The sequence below is a fragment of the Trichomycterus rosablanca genome, chromosome 20 (assembly GCF_030014385.1).
Source record: "Trichomycterus rosablanca isolate fTriRos1 chromosome 20, fTriRos1.hap1, whole genome shotgun sequence".
NCBI lineage: Eukaryota > Metazoa > Chordata > Actinopteri > Siluriformes > Trichomycteridae > Trichomycterus > Trichomycterus rosablanca.
In genome coordinates this window covers 16726642-16740051 of record NC_086007.1, presented here as the reverse complement: position 1 = coordinate 16740051, position 13410 = coordinate 16726642, and the positions used below count along the sequence as shown (strand labels likewise).

Here is a 13410-nt window from a genome sequence, read left to right as displayed (position 1 = left end):
TTAGCATGTTGGCAGGGTGGGTCATTGACACTTAGGACCACCTCAGAGTGACAGCCCACTAGAGGTTAAATACCTGCAACTCCCCATTATCTTTTAGATAAGAGCTGAACTGTCTTCAAACCTAAAAAATGCAACTTCTGCAATCTTTCTTTTTTATTCAGGCTTAGTACTGGCACTAAGTATGTACATACACAATGTTTAGGTTCCCAATCAAGTGCTTGTGCTTGTTTAAGCACTAAACATTCACTGTAAATTAATGTTGAAGAATCATTAGCAACACCCAGAGCAGGAGTGCTAGAAAAGTTTTACTGACACAGTTTTAAGTCAAGTCAACTTTATTTATATAGCGCTTTTTACAATAGACATTGTCTCAAAGCATCTTTACAAAATCCATGACCAACAGATACAAAAACCCCCGTTGAGCATGCTGAGGGCGACTGTGGCAAGGAAAAACTCCCTTAAAATTACAGGAAGAAACCTTGAGAGGAACCAGACTCGGCAGAGCCCATCCTTTTTGGGTGGCCTGGAGGATACTTTAAATAAGTAGGATTTACACATCATACAAACACAGAATTAAATGAACTAAAAGTTACAACTGGCAATAAATAAATAAATAATAATAGAGTTATTATTCGGTCTAGTCTCCAATAAAGTCTGTAGTGAGTTCTTGTCATTCTTGGTGCAATTACACCAGACCAGTCACATCCGGCAGGAGCAGGGGGTCGGGGTTGAGATCCGGGTCCAGGGGTACCTCCCTGAAATGAGTTTTTGCAACTTGCGATGTCTGATATTTGCAAGTTATTTTACATTAGACCAGGTAACAATGGACAGGTATCTAATAATAACCACTTTATTTATAGCCACACTTTGAGCAGAGATAGAGTTGGTCCCTTCTTTGCTGCTATAACATCCAAAATAAGATCTATGGAACAATAGCATTAGCAAGGTCAGTCACAGTTTTTGCCAGTATATGCTACAATTCATCCCAATACGTAGTGCTGGTTAAGGTTGATGCAGACATCCCAAGTCACAGATTTATGTTCCCTACATAGTACACTAGATAGTGTATTAGATAACGCATTCATGTTCACTACATAGTGCACTAGAAAGTATAACTAGATGAGGATTTGTGTTCCTTACATAGTGCACTAGATAGTGTATTACATAATTAATTATTATACATAGTGACTTAGTATACTACATAGTGAACTAAATTTTATATCAGATAACGGATTTATGTTCCCTACATAGTACACTAGATAATATATTAGATAATTGATTTATGTTCCCTACACAGTGTGCTAGATTGTATATTAGATAACGGATTTAATACGCGATCGGGGAAAAAGGTCTGTGTCAGAATTTCCGGGAGACTTGGGACGTCTGAAATATGAGCATTTGTTTGGAATTGGTTTTAATCCATTTGCTTCCTGCTTTATATAATGAAACATATTTTCTGATAGAAATAGTCTCCCCCAGGATTAATTCATACAGCATTTGCAGTACAGTACAGGGTGGGCCATTTATATGGATACACCTAAATAAAATGGGAATGGTTGGTGATATTAACTTCCTGTTTGTGGCACATTAGTATATGGGAGGGGGGAAACTTTTCAAGATGGGTGGTGACCATGGCGGCCATTTTGAAGTCGGCCATTTTGGATCCAACTTTAGTTTTTTCAATGGGAAGAGGGTCATGTGACACATCAAACTTATTGAGAATTTCACAAGAAAAACAATGGTGTGCTTGGTTTTAATGTAACTTTATTCTTTCATGAGTTATTTACAAGTTTCTGACCACTTATAAAATGTGTTCAAAGTGCTGCCCATTGTGTTGGATTGTCAATGCAACCCTCTTCTCCCACTCTTCACACACTGATAGCAACACCTCAGAAGAAATGCTAGCACAGGCTTCCAGTATCCGTAGTTTCAGGTGCTGCACATCTCGTATCTTCACAGCATAGACAATTGCCTTCAGATGACCCCAAAGATAAAAGTCTAAGGGGGTCAGATCGGGAGACCTTGGGGGCCATTCAACTGGCCCACGACGACCAATCCACTTTCCAGGAAACTGTTCATCTAGGAATGCTCGGACCTGACACCCATAATGTGGTGGTGCACCATCTTGCTGGAAAAACTCAGGGAACGTGCCAGCTTGGAACGGTGTCTTGCATTGAAATCTGCTGCAATGACCCGGGTACTGCGTTCACCAGACATCAACACAATTTCTATCCGCTCCTCACGTGTTAACCTCTGCGACATGTCAATGGCTGTAAACAAAGAGAAGCTTGTAAATAACTCATGAAAGAATAAAGTTACGTTAAAACCAAGCACATCATTGTTTTTCTTGTGAAATTCTCAATAAGTTTGATGTGTCACATGACCCTCTTCCCATTGAAAAAACTAAAGTTGGATCCAAAATGGCCGACTTCAAAATGGCCGCCATGGTCACCACCCATCTTGAAAAGTTTCCTTCCTCCCATATACTAATGTGCCACAAACAGGAAGTTAATATCACCAACCATTCCCATTTTATTGAGGTGTATCCATATAAATGGCCCATCCTGTATATTAATGCATGTGTAAGCGTTACATGCACACTTGACCCTATACCATCCACCATCCTCAAAGACCTCTCGCAGGACCTAATCCCCTTCATCACACCCATCATCAACAACTCCCTGACATCAGGTGTTGTCCCTACTGCTTTTAAGAAGGCTCAGGTCATTCCCCTTCTTAAGAAACCTACACTAGACACTATAGACATTAACAACTACAGACCTGTCTCACTCCTCTCTTTTCTATCCAAAATTCTTGAACGTGCTGTCTATAACCAACTATCTGCCTTTCTTACTCAGAATGATCTCCACGATCCGTACCAGTCTGGCTTCAAGGCAGCACATTCTACAGAAACAGCACTTGTAGCTGTTACTGAGAAGCTTCATGCAGCCAAAGCAGCCAAACTGTCATCTGTTCTTATTCTTCTTGACCTTTCTGCAGCCTTCGACACAGTGAATCACGGCATTCTCCTGACCACTCTCTCCAACCTTGGAGTAACAGGTTCAGCATGGCAATGGATGGCCTCCTACCTGGAATGGCGCTCCTACCAAGTGTCATGGAGGGGATCCATGCACTCTCTCAACCGGTGTTCCTCAGGGCTCTGTACTTGGCCCACTTCTCTTCTCTATCTACACCCGCTCTCTGGGTAAGGTCATAGCCTCCCATGGCTTCTCCTACCACTCCTATGCAGATGACACTCAGCTTGTTCTGTCATTTCCTTCTTCAGACACGCAAGTCTCAGCTCGCATCTCAGCATGTCTGCGAGATATCTCACAATGGATGTCAGCTCATCATCTAAAACTTAATCCCAGCAAGTCAGAGATGTTGCTCATTCCTGGAGATCTGTCTCCAACCCAGGACCTAGTCATTTCTCTGGATGACTTCCAGATTAGACCATCTGATAAGGTAAGAAGTCTTGGTGTTGTCCTGGATAACCAGCTGACCTTCTCTCCTTATATAGCCAACATGACGAGATCGTGCCGGTTCCTCCTGTACAACATCAGGAAGATTCGGCCATTTCTCTCCAGAGAAGCTACCCAGATTCTGGTGCAATCACTTGTAATCTCTCGGTTGGACTACTGCAACTCCCTCCTGGCAGGAGCTCCCATGGCCACTATTAAACCCTTACAGCTCATTCAAAATGCAGCTGCCTGTCTGGTCTTTAACCAACCTAAACACTGCCACATCACCCCACTGCTGCGTTCTCTTCACTGGCTTCCTGTAGCTGCACGCATTCAGTTTAAAACACTGACGCTCGCCTACAAAGCCAAAAATGGACCAGCCCCAAGCTACCTTCGGGGTCTAATCAAACCCCGCTCTGTACCACGCAACCTCCGAGCCTCTAGTCTAGCTCGACTTGAGCCTCCATCCAGGACTAAAGGAAGACAAGCATCAAGGCTGTTCTCTGTTCTAGCGCCCAAATGGTGGAACGAACTTCCTCTGTCTGTCCGAACAGCTGAGTCTCTTGCTGTCTTTAAAAAATGATTAAAAACACACCTTTTCACTAAACACTTAGGCTGATTTGTACTTATTTACTAACACTTTATTCCAATCTTTTCCATTTAAAAAAATAAAATAAAAGGCACTTTGGTTCTAACAGGTTTTAGCAAAGTTGTGTTCTTCGACTGTTGTCTATCTAAACTTAAGGAATGAAATGTTCACTATGGAAGCACTTCTGTAAGTCGCTCTGGATAAGAGCGTCTGCTAAATGCTGAAAATGTAAATGTAAATGTAAGGACCCCACTATTGGCTTTTGAAGGTAATGCAGCTTATTTGATAAAAAGGTTAAGAACTGCAAAGAAAAACAGTTCATGATTCCTGTACATTATTTTTATTTGCAGGGAGGTCCAGGACAAAAAGGAGACAAAGGTGATACTGGAATCAGATATATAATGTTTCCTGGTCAACCTGTAAGTAAAATATAATGCAATCAACATATTTGTGAAGAATTCTGGGAGACAACACACTGTAGCAAATATTATAACCTATAATCAGTTACTAATAATATAATGTCCAATCTAAACATTGTTTAACAGGGTGACACTGGACCCCCTGGTGAGCCTGGATTTCCTGTAAGTGTTAAATTATATGAAATTCTAAATATTTTTCATCAAATACAGTGCCACATAGTTTATTTTAATGCTGCTCTGTAATGTACAGTAGGTTTTAACCTCTTTAACCCCCTCACTCCCCCATGCCCATCCGCTGTGCTGTATGCATAATAAGGTCTTTTCTGTATTGTTAACTATTTAAAAGTTATTTAGAAGGTAATTAGAAGGTACATTTTTCAGCTATGCAAATAATGAATCTTATTTTATTAAAACAAACTTTGTAAATTCTAATAAATTACAGTATTTATATTTTGTATTATTATAACTTTGTATCAATATTGAAATTTTTTATGTTAAACAAACCAGCAGAATCACACAATCACATTTGTACTGTCTATTTTACTTTAAATAAATGAGCATTAAATCCGTAAAAGTTCAATATTTGCTCATGTTTGTTGTCAAAGTAGAAGCTTTCAGTAAACAGCAGTACCACCGTACCGCAGTACCGCAATACTGCCGTACAGTAGTACAGTACAGCAGTATCTATTATTCTGTAAATGTTTGTTGGCAGCATTTTGACTATCAGAGCATATCAAACCATCTTTGTCCAGCTATTGTCCAGCCTGTAACTAACAAAAAGCATCTAAAACCGTCTAAACCTTTTCTCGGTTAAAAGCTTAAACGCACTGCCCATAAGGCATCAATAAATATTCATAGTGGCTGGAGGTGGTGCTAAAGGCACCCTCTCATGGAAGGGAAGACTAGATGTATTTGACTTAGTATGTAATATAAAAATATGACATGATAAAGGATTTTTGCTCTATCGATCAACTATAGTCTCAATGCGCATTTATTTACTCATCTATTTGTTGACTGATTAGTTGCTTTGCCAGCTGTGGTGCCATACACATTTTATTTACACTGCTCAAAGAATTAAAGACACTTAATCATCACAGTATAAAACAAAGTCAGTTAAACGTCAGCGATATCAATCTGTCCAGTTAGGAAGCATAAGCAATTGTGAATCAAGTTCGACTGCTGTGGTGCAAATGAAAAGTGACAACAGGTGCACCAGAGAGGCAGCAGCAAGACAACCCTCCAAAAGGAAATGGTTTTGCAGGTGGTGGCCACAGACAAACACTCTCCTTATCCTTCCTGACTGATTCTTCTCTAGTTTTGCGTTTTGCTAGTGTCCTTGTCACTACTGGTAGGGTTGCACAAACCTCCACATGATAGCCAACGGTACCCTGAATGCTGTTAGGTACCGAGATGAAATCCTCAGAGCCAGTCAGACCTTACGCTGGTGCAGTTGGCTCTGGGTTCCTCCTGATGCAGTACAATGCCCGGGATATCTGGCCAGAGTGTGTGTAGGCAGTTCCTTGACAATGAAGGCATTGATGCCATTGACTGGCCCTCACCTTCCCCTAACCTAAATCCAGTTGAGAACCTCTGGGAGTTGATGTATCAGTGCATCCGACGACGCCAAGTTGCGCCACAGACTGTCCAGGAGCTCCCTGATGCTCTGATCCAGGTCTGGGAGGACATCCCCCAGGACACCATCTGCTGTCTCATCAGGAGCATGCCCAGATGTTGCTAGGAGTGCATACAGGCAGGTGGAGACCATACACACTACTGAGTAACATTATGAGTTGCCTATGATTTCAATGTTTTACTTTGATTTTTGGTAGGAATTTGAGTCCAGCCCTCCATGGATTTTAGTTTTCATTGACTGTTGTTATAACATTTTGTTCTTAACTAATTACACAATTTATATCAGTAAAGATTTTTAACTTAAATCTTTCGTTCATCGAGATCCGATGTGTGATTTAAGTGTTCCCTTATTTTTTTGAGCAGTGTATTTAGGAAACATGCATTTGTGAAGAAATATGTAACATGTTTACTTTTAGAGATACCTCATCACTGGTCATATATTCTTTATGTGTATGGGCATGTGATATGTGTGTGTTTGCATCTGTGGAATGATCATTTAAATATATTTTATATGTTTTTTGGGCGGCACTGTGGGTAGCGCTGTCACCTCACAGCAAGAAGGCCTGGGTTCGATTTCCCAGCCAGATAGCCAGTGTCTAAAGACACTGGCAGTCAGGCCAATTGTACCTACTAAATTGCTAAAGTATGACTGTGTGTGTCTGCACTGTTATGGACTGCCGACAGTCTGGGGTGTTTCCTGCCTTTCGCCCAACACATCAGATCCATCGTGGGCCCGACCAGGATTAAAGCAGTAGTAAATCAATTAATTAATAATTTTTTTTTCCTTTTTCAGGGAATGGATGGACCTTTTGGCCCTCAAGGGGTTACTGGATTATCTGGACCACCGGTATGATATTTGCTGTAATTCCCAATTCTGTTTGATTCTAACAACTTGACAGCATTTTTATACATATATTGCTTTTTTGTGTTTTATTTTGTATAACAATGAATCTAAAAAGGAACATGCCTGATTACACAATGCTTTAACATTACACTGCAAGGAACCAGTCAAACTGCAGTGGAATATACCAACACATGAAGCACTTATGAGTGCTAATGCACTGCAACTGAGACCTGTATTAATGAAAATGAGCAAGAATTCTGCTATTTATCACAACTGTTAAACAATTAAAAGTGTATTAACAGGAAAGGTGATGTGAAACAGTGGTAAACATACCTGTTTACCAACTGATTGTCAGGTTTGTTGCAGGCTTTAAATTCGAAATTTGTTTATACTTGCAAAAATACAATGACATTGGTCACTATAAACACTGGGAACACTGACTTTACCTTGTCAGTTTTTTTTTTTTTTTTTTTTTTTTTTTGCTTAAATGAAGTTTTTTAACATACTGACAATAATACATTATATTTTCCATTTTGAAAAAAATAATAATAATGTAAAATTATTCCAATTTTATCTGGCAAAAAAGTGTTTGGTGTTTTTTAGGGTATTTCTAGAGACACTGCGAAGAATAGCATTCTAATGTTTACCTACATACAGTACTAGATTAAATATGTCTGAGGATAAATGGAAAAAAATTCATCTCAATTGATCTTGAATTGAATATTCAGTTACATTTTTAAGAATTATGTAAAAACTAATAACTAACTAACTGTCACGAACGGGCGGCTAAGGCAAGACAATTGGGCGGACACACACGCAGAGATGCAAACACAGAGTTTATTAGTAACAAAAGCTAATCACAAGGGCTAGGAACATAGCTAGTAACACGAGCTAAACACAAGAGCTAGTAACATAGCTGGTAACGCGAGCTAAACACAAGAGCTAGTAACATAGCTAGTAACATAGCTAGTAACATAGCTAGTAACATAGCTAGTAACGAGAGCTAAACACAATAACATAGCTTACAGAGCAAACAGAGCTAACCGAGCTTAACAGAGCTTACAGAGCTTAACCGAGTCCTGTCCAAAAGTCCACACCAGAGCAGTTCAAAGCAAGCCACCAGAGCAGTTCAAAGCAAGCCACCAGAGCAGTTCAAAGCAAGCTACCAGAGCAGTTCAAAGCAAGCCACCAGAGCAGTTCAAAGCAAGCCACCAGAGCAGTTCAAAGCAAGCCACCAGAGCAGTCCAACAAAGCAACATTATAACAAAACAGTTCCCACTGTGTGTGCTCCAGTGCACCTCTTAAATACAAGGCAGCTGGAGCCAATTAGTTCAAATGAACCAATCATGTGCTGGGGTGTGGCAGGAGACCTAGTGTGCTCATGTAGAGAGGGGCGTGGCACATCAAAGCACCAGAGCACACAGAGGCTTGGTGTGACACTAACCAAAATGTAAGTATATTTAAGTATGTACCCTTTAAAACCTTTATGTCTATAATAAAATATTATATAGTGTTTAAGTTTTAATTGTTGAAGTTGTTAAATTTACATGCATACTGTTAATTGAGCTCATCTAAGGAGAATGTAACATAATCCCAGAGCATGGCCACGCAAGATTTCGTTATAATATGGCAACAGTGTAAGAAGAATGTGAGTTTGAAAACTAAAAAAAACATTTAAAAAGTTAAATGTTAAATGAATCAAAACTGTGTTTGTTGCTCATATTTTTAGGGTTTTTTGTGCTTATGTAATAATGCCACACTACATTCTTGTAAATTTTTTCTTTATTTCTTTTTTCTCCTCATAAGGGTGAATTTGGTCCTCCAGGACAGAGAGGACCACCAGTGAGCTTTATACACACATTTACACTTTTAGCTTTGCAAAAACAATACAATATTATTAATATAAAAGAGTATGTTTAAATCATCATTTACTACAATTATTTATTATTTACTATTTTTCCCTTTAGGGAGACCCAGGAAAATCAGTACCTGGTCAAAAAGGGGAAAAGGTGTGTGTGTGTATGGTCCGTGTACCTTTGGTAATTCGTTTTTCATCCCAAAGTTGAAAAACAAGAAAACGGGTAGTTTTTCGTTTCAAAAACCAATATTGAAAAACAGGAAAATGGGGCGTTATTCGTTTTTCGTTTTAAGATCAAAAATCAAATAACAAATAAGCAGAAATTGAAAAACGGGTCGTATTTTAATTTTCCAAAATCAACATTTTTTTTATCAGTTCAACCAGAAATAAAAGAGCGAGCGCGTGCACGTGCTGAGGTGCGTATACACGCTTCATATAAACTGTAAATCAGGTACAAGTGTTGAGAAGACGGAGCAGAAAGTCATAATAACGTTACGCCGTGTCCTCTGTTCTGACTTTTGTGTCTGCCATACTTTTTCCTGCCCTTGTAATTCACACAAGAACTATTTATCCTAAAAAAAAATAGGGAATAGGGAAAAGTAAAAAGAATGCTGCATTATTTTTTACATCATTATTATTATTACCGTATAGGACTCAATTCTGTAATACAGGCATAACTAATCGTACATGTCACATAGTGGTGGTAAATTCGGTTCATTTTATGGACTCGGGTTAGTCTGAGTCACTCAGTGATGTGATTCGGTTCACTTGAGTCACTTGTACTGACATCTTGATTGCGATTGATTTACTGCATGAAAATACATCCAAATATCACTTGTCTTCCATGCACTCAGAGCCAGTGCAAATCAGGTCCGTGTACCTTTGGTAATTCGTTTTCCACTTTAATTCCCAAAGTTGAAAAACAAGAAAACGGAGCGTTATTCGTTTTTCGTTTTAAGATCAAAAATCAAATAACAAATAAGCAGAAATTGAAAAACGGGTCGTATTTTAATTTTCCAAAATCAACATTTTTTATCAGTTCAACCAGAAATAAAAGTGCGAGCGCGTGCACGCGCTGATGTGCGTATACATGCATTTACACATTCATATAAAGTGTAAATCTACGGTGGCCCGCTGAGTCAAAACACGAAAACATTTACAAAACAAACAAAAGCTGACAACACAACAACATTAGGGAAAAACGCGAATACAAAAAGAACAACACAACAACATTAAGGAAAAACACGAATACAAAAAGGACAACACAACGAAATTAAGGAAACACGAATACAAAAGGACAACACAACGAAATTAAGGAAACACGAATACAAAAGGACAACACAACGAAATTAAGGAAACACAAATACAAAATGACAACACAACGAAATTAAGGAAACACGAATACAAAAGGACAACACAACGAAATTAAGGAAACACGAATACAAAAGGACAACGCAACGAAATTAAGGAAACACAAATACAAAAAGGACAACAACGAAATTAAGGAAACACGAATACAAAATGACAACACAACGAAATTAAGGAAACACAAATTCAAATCCTACAACGGAAATGCTCCCGGTCACTAGAGGGCACCTCTATCATTTTTTATCTGTATGAACATTGCAGCAAAGAAAGCAAGAAGCAGAGCAGCGTAGTGCAGAGAACCTGGATTCGGTTTAACTTTAATGTTCAGTGATATAATTCTTAATAAAATTGAGCTTTTTAGTGTCGGTGGTTTGATTGTATAGCACCTTTTTGTTTTTTAAACATCAGGCAGCAATTAGCTTGCCAAATGTTTTAATATAATTGCAAAATCAACTAACTTGAGCTTTAACCAGACTGTGCCACGCTTTTACAGTTTAACATGTTTTAATGTCATAAACCTTTTAACAGTATATTTACAATGTATTAGTTAGTTATCATTAAGCATTTTAAGCGTATGTATTCATGCCCATTAGTTTAATATTCAACATTCTTTTGACATTCGGCATTCTGGTTTAAATAAGTGCTTGAAAAAACACATAAGACTTATTTTATGAATTCTTACACATGAAAATAGGTAACATACTTAAAAAGCTATTTTATTTAAATTTTAAGATTACGTCTATTTACTTAAAAAAAACCTAATGGAAAAACTGAGTCGTGTTCATAACATTTTGTGCATTTTTTTCAGAAAAAGGAATCCATTAAAGTGTCATATAATTTGATGTATTAATGTCAAACAAATTTTTATATACACATCGGTTTCTTTCACCTATTACAAACCTTGTACAAAGCATTACAAAAATTTATTTCTTTTATAAAGAAAATAAATAAATACATCTAAATCTTGTATTATTTAACTAGATTAATGTCAAACCATTTTTAGACACAAATGGACACACCTGTAAAATATAATTATCATACAATTATTGATCTTAACTAGAAATTAAAATAAATGATTTAATAATGTAAAGAAGTTTGTAGGTGAGGGGTATGTACTGTATGTGTATATATAAAATAGTTTACATTAATAAATGTAATCATGTCAAATAATTCTATAATTTACAATTATCCTATATGAAATAAGGTAATATATCCGTTATTTGTCATGTATACATATACAGATGTACAGTACAATGAGCATACATTTTTTCATCTTAACTATAAATTTAAAAGTAAATATAACTAAAAATGTAACTAAAAAAAGTTTGTAGTAAATGGGAAACATTGAGGTTTATACTAATAAATTAAATTACGAGACCTGCATAGATTAATTCATCTCCAAAATAAAATGATCAGATTTATTGATCTTTATTTAAAATTAATATAAAATAGTTTGTAGTAGGTGAGAAACATTAATGTGTTTGTATGAAAATGGTTTAAAATAAATTTATCAAAAGCTCAATTTTATTAAGAATTATATCACTGAACATTAAAGTTAAACCGAATCCAGATTCTCTGCACTACGCTGCTCTGCTTCTTGCTTTCTTTGCTGCAATGTTCATACAGATAAAAAATGATAGAGGTGCCCTCTAGTGACCGGGAGCATTTCCGTTGTAGGATTTGAATTTGTGTTTCCTTAATTTCGTTGCGTTGTCCTTTTGTATTCGTGTTTCCTTAATTTCGTTGCGTTGTCCTTTTGTATTCGTGTTTCCTTAATTTCGTTGTGTTGTCATTTTGTATTTATGTTTCCTTAATTTCGTTGTGTTGTCCTTTTGTATTCGTGTTTCCTTAATTTCGTTGTGTTGTCATTTTGTATTTGTGTTTCCTTAATTTCGTTGTGTTGTCCTTTTGTATTCGTGTTTCCTTAATTTCGTTGTGTTACAGGTATTACGGTGGCCCGCTGAGTCAAAACACGATAACATTTACAAAACAAACAAAAGCTGACAACACAACAACATTAGGGAAAAACGCGAATACAAAAAGAACAACACAACAACATTAAGGAAAAACACGAATACAAAAAGGACAACACAACGAAATTAAGGAAACACGAATACAAAAGGACAACACAACGAAATTAAGGAAACACAAATACTAAATGACAACACAACGAAATTAAGGAAACACAAAAAAAAAAGTCAACACAACGAAATTAAGGAAACACAAATACAAAAGGACAACACAACGAAATTAAGGAAACACGAATACAAAAGGACAACGCAACGAAATTAAGGAAACACGAGTACAAAATGACAACACAACGAAATTAAGGAAACACGAATACAAAATGACAACACAACGAAATTAAGGAAACACGAATACAAAATGACAACACAACGAAATTAAGGAAACACAAATTCAAATCCTACAACGGAAATGCTCCCGGTCACTAGAGGGCACCTCTATCATTTTTTATCTGTATGAACATTGCAGCAAAGAAAGCAAGAAGCAGAGCAGCGTAGTGCAGAGAATCTGGATTCGGTTTAACTTTAATGTTCAGTGATATAATTCTTAATAAAATTGAGCTTTTTAGTGTCGGTGGTTTGATTGTATAGCACCTTTTTGTTTTTTAAACATCAGGCAGCAATTAGCTTGCCAAATGTTTTAATATAATTGCAAAATCAACTAACTTGAGCTTTAACCAGACTGTGCCACGCTTTTACAGTTTAACATGTTTTAATGTCATAAACCTTTTAACAGTATATTTACAATGTATTAGTTAGTTATCATTAAGCATTTTAAGCGTATGTATTCATGCCCATTAGTTTAATATTTAACATTCTTTTGACATTCGGCATTCTGGTTTAAATAAGTGCTTGAAAAAACACTTAAGACTTATTTTATGAATTCTTACACATGAAAATAGGTAACATACTTAAAAAGTTATTTCATTTTAATTTTAAGATTACGTCTATTTACTTAAAAAAAAACTAATGGAAAAACTGAGTCGTGTTCATAACATTTTGTGCATTTTTTTCAGAAAAAGGAATCCATTAAAGTGTCATATAATTTGATGTATTAATGTCAAACAAATTTTTATATACACATCGGTTTCTTTCACCTATTACAAACCTTGTACAAAGCATTACAAAAATTTATTTCTTTTATAAAAAAAATAAAAAAAATACATCTAAATCTTGTGTTATTTAATTAGATTAATGTCAAACCATTTTTAGACA

At 36.7% G+C, this 13410-nt stretch overlaps 1 protein-coding gene across 1 annotated transcript in view; it reads left to right on the top strand.

Moving 5' to 3' along the window:
• The first annotated feature begins 8718 nt into the window (after positions 1 to 8718).
• The window catches only part of col4a4 (collagen, type IV, alpha 4), a 92150-nt gene continuing 87458 nt past the window's right edge, over positions 8719 to 13410 (top strand). The window contains exons 1-2 of the mRNA XM_063016283.1: positions 8719 to 8787; positions 8913 to 8954. The gene's annotated coding sequence lies outside the window, so the exon portion shown is untranslated. The remainder of the gene's footprint in view (positions 8788 to 8912; positions 8955 to 13410) is intronic.